Source organism: Echinops telfairi, unplaced genomic scaffold (genome assembly GCF_000313985.2).
Source record: "Echinops telfairi isolate 266 unplaced genomic scaffold, ASM31398v2 ScPeMD7_5592;HRSCAF=6446, whole genome shotgun sequence".
Lineage (NCBI taxonomy): Eukaryota > Metazoa > Chordata > Mammalia > Afrosoricida > Tenrecidae > Echinops > Echinops telfairi.
This window is the reverse complement of record NW_022109491.1, coordinates 36,462,395-36,466,579: the sequence shown is the minus strand read 5'-3', so window position 1 is coordinate 36,466,579 and position 4,185 is coordinate 36,462,395. Positions and strand designations below refer to the sequence as shown.

At 43.3% G+C, this 4,185-nt stretch overlaps 1 pseudogene; it reads left to right on the top strand.

The window, feature by feature from the left end:
* Positions 1–4,185, top strand: part of LOC101656234 — a 20,963-nt pseudogene that overhangs the window by 15,506 nt on the left and 1,272 nt on the right.

Genomic DNA, 4,185 nt, shown 5'->3' with positions numbered 1-4,185 from the left:
GAATTTAAAATTGGGGGTTATTGTATATTTCCCTTTGGACATTTTTATTTGGTTCTCCCTTATATATTCTATTTCTAGTTGATTCTCCCTTTGTTTTAAACATCTACATTTTCACTGGGGCCCTATGACACAGCAACGAGAATAATCTACGATTACACAGAACAATATGAACGAATCTCATAAATATAATATCTCCAATGAACATTAGTATATGCCTGGCAGTTTTAAGTTCTTTAGATGTTTATTCTATTTAACATTACACCCCTATTAAATAGGTATTCTTTTTATTCCCATCTAATAGATCAGATGCTCCAATGCTTTAACATGTTTATCAGGTGATACTATTTTTATCATCTTGATGTCACTTTATCATCTTGATGTCACTTTAAAGTACTTTATTGCTTCATTTCATATTCTCTACCCAAATGTTTTTTCTAAGTATTTAAACTACGAAAAGAAGCCCCGCCTTATACACAGTGGTTCCGACAATGGGCTTAGGTGTAGGGACACTTGTGAGGATGGTGCGGACCGGGCAGGGTTTTGTTCCGTTGTTCACAGATAGGGTTGCCAGGGGTCAAAACTCACCTGATGGCACCTAAAAAAGCAAACCAACAAAACAGCTCTACAAAGACTGTCCATGACAATGAACACAGCTGGGGGACTTGACTGGAGGCTGGGGCCTTTGAATCAATTATCAGTGCTTTGTAGCTTTGGAGGCTCTGAACAGAGCACACTGCTAGCCCCCTCTCTGCAGGGCGTGGGGTTGAAAGGCCAACGAGAGCAAGGAAAATAGCAGAGGCAATGCGTTTATGCTTCTCTTCTACTGGGAACCTGAACAACTTATGTAAGCGATTTAATAAAGCTTCCCCCTTTTCATAAGATGCCCTAGTGGGGTAGGAGTTCAGTATTCAGCTGTTAACCCAAAGGTCAGAAGTTCAAACTCACCCACTGACGTAGCGGTGTGCCTCCATAAACATTTATGGTCATGGATGTTCTATGGAACAATTCTACCCTGTCTCATGGAGTCACCAGGAGTCAGAATGAACTTGTCAACAGTGGATTTGGTTTGCGTTTGCCTCATTTTTTATATCAATTATCGTGTGCTTTCATTTCCCATTTTATGAGGTATATTTAGTGAGTATAGAAATATTGAATGAATTGGCCAACCTCCAAAACGGAGCACATGGGAAGCAGCATCTAAATGTCTGAATTGCGGCTGCCTTTCTCCATGACTGGGGTAAAGGTTCATCTTGATGTCTCTGTACTCTTGACGCAGCAGTTTCCAACAAATGTATATCCCCCAAGGGACACAAACATGTGATACAGCAAAAGATATATTCGTATCGGTAATACTAGTAATTGCTCAAATTGGATACAGCTCCAATCCTCACCCATAATAAAATGAATATATCGTGCATTCACCCAAGGAACTAAGTCACAGCAATGAGAATGAATGATGTATAATCATATGCACAATAATGATTGTCATAAATGTGGTGATGTATGAAAGAAGTCAAACAAATATATTGCGTAGTTACATTCATCTATATTATGTTTACTATGAAAAGGAGGTATCATCAGTGACAAATGCTATGGACAGATGTACCTCCCCTTCCTGAATCATCTTTAGAACTATTCTCTACCTCTCCTTAGCCAAAATAATCTTCAGGCAGTCAAAAGGAGGGTAGATATTTAGGACCAAGTTTGAAACTAGCGGCATTAGTTAACATTTATTGAACATTAGTATATTATGCCTGGCAGTTTTAAGTTCTTTAGATGTTTATTCCATTTAACATTACATCCCTATTAAATAGGTATTCTTTTTATTCCCATCTAATAGATCAGTAACTGGTTGACACAGTTACTCGGGCAAGCCAGCGTTACTGTGGTAGAGAAGTACACAGTACCCATCACAGGAGAGGAAAGGGAATGGGTGCTGATTGCGTCACTAAGGCTCCTAATAATTACAATAGGGGTTGGCATAAGACTTATACGCAATTCATTGGGGGCTGGGAGGATATTCCATGAAGAAAAAGCAAAAAGTGGGAAAATCTCCATTTTATATTCTTCCCTGTGAGGCCAATGGTGGACATTATGCTCCTGCAACTGTAGCTTTAGCTAAGGCATTTCTTCCTGAGACTTAGACTGACACCTCTTAGCATCTCGAAGATTCAGTGCTGTAAATATGTATCAGGAGCCAGGCTCCAGAAATGGCAGTAACAGAAGCTTGCTCCAAACTCCTCCTCACTCTTCTCCCTATCCCCGATCTTTCTTTGACCAACAGTAGGCGGCAAAGCGCAGAGAAATCGACTCCAAAGTCGTGGGGAATGTGTGGTTGATGACTCCATTGGCTGCAATCCCTCCACCCCGGCCCCCCTTTCATGCCTTTTGCATGATGATTTTGCAGCTGCTTTCAGCCATGGGTAAAGGCCATTTGCCCACGGTTTCTGTAGCAAGGTTATCCTAACAGACTCAGCTAGCCAGCCTCGGTGACTTCTTTTGACCCATAGAAAGTGGTGGAGATGGCACGTGCCCATTCTGAGAGCAGATCTCCAGCCCACTGGCATGCTTCTGCTCTCTCGCTGAATGTGTCTAGTTGTTCCCACAGGAGCCTAGGCTAGTCTGCTGAATGATGAGGGGCTTGTCAGCCCAGAAAGGTGAGAAAGCCCCGCCCACATCCCAGAGCTGCTGACCTTACTGGCAGCTGACCAGGAGCTACCTGAAACTTTCGGAAAGATTCATCAGCATGTCCTCCCTCAAGGCCAAGGCCTCTTTCCAGCTTTGGTCAGAGAGCTTATTCTCGTTGGGGAATTTTGTCTACTCATAGTGATCTCACACTTTCAAGTGTCTTTTGGGATAGAGGGGGATCAAGCTTTTACAGCCTTACAAGTTCAAAGGTCAGTAAATGGGAGTTAGATGATTCTTCAGAAAAAGAAGCACATAGTTGCGATTTAAATAGAGCCATGAAAGAAGCATTGCTGATGCTGTCTGGGGATCTGAAAGTAACTATAAAGCTATTAAAGAAGGTGTCAACATTTGATATTTGGATCTGAAGCAAAACGTGTCAGCCTTCTGATTTGGGCAGCAGCATGCCATCCAGCAGACACACCGTGTCTAATAGATTACTCTGTGGGAGCCGTGGACAATGATGGCTACCAAATGTCAGGTGCTATTACAGTAGAAGTCACTCAGTATAATCCACCTGTCTGGTCTGAAGGCCTGATAAACTGTCAACTGGTGGTCCCACACTTTTCAAAGCAGAGTGCCGCTCTGTATTCTGAGACTGCTCTACTGTGTGTGCTCTACAGGAAATGGGGGTTTTCTCTTCCTCGGGAGAAAATTACTTTGGTTCATAAGGAGAGAGTATTTTAGGATCTAGGTCCTATGATGGTGTTCCCATTATTTGTACAAGGAGCAATGGATTGATGTCTATGGAAATGGATTATGGTGAGGGAAAACGTGCCCATATTAGCAGAAGAAGTTGAAGACTCTCTAACATCTCCACTTACTAGACCAAGCACTGAGAACATGGTTTTTGAGACCACTACAAAAAAATGAAATCATCGCTCAGGAAGATAAAGTGAACTTGCTAAAAACTGCTTTTCCACATGCTGCAGAAAAGATCTAGGTCATGCTCAATGGAGGTTGATGAGCAGTTTTCCTCTCACCCAGATTTGAGTTCCAATTCTGAACTAGATAGAGCTTGTTACTCAGATCAGTGTGGACCTGGTGGATGCCAAGCCAGTATCTGATCCACGGTGGTCTGACTCCATCCCTGAGGAGGCAGCTGGCTTCAGCAATACATCACTAATGATTCTGCACCAGCTAGCAGCCCCTTCTCTCCCCCTGGACTGGATTCACCCCGTCGGCTTATCTGGAGGGCCAGGCACATCTCCCATAGGAGGAATGCCAATGGCAACTGGGCTCTTGGGGATGGAGCCTCCAGAGAAGTTGGCAGCTGCCACTGCTCTCAAAAGCCACCCTTCCAGGGTTTCTGATCTTGTGAACATGGCTATATGTTGTCCTTCTTTATTGCTCTAAACAAAAGAGCGTGAGCTTCCTTCAAACCTCGCTCCTGCAGATCTTTTTTTTAGAGAGGTGTCCCAAGTCGATGCCATTCGTGCAGCTTTGTTGGAACCTGAGGAGCAAGTCTTGAAGGAGTCGTCCTGGGAATCTGTTGACCGG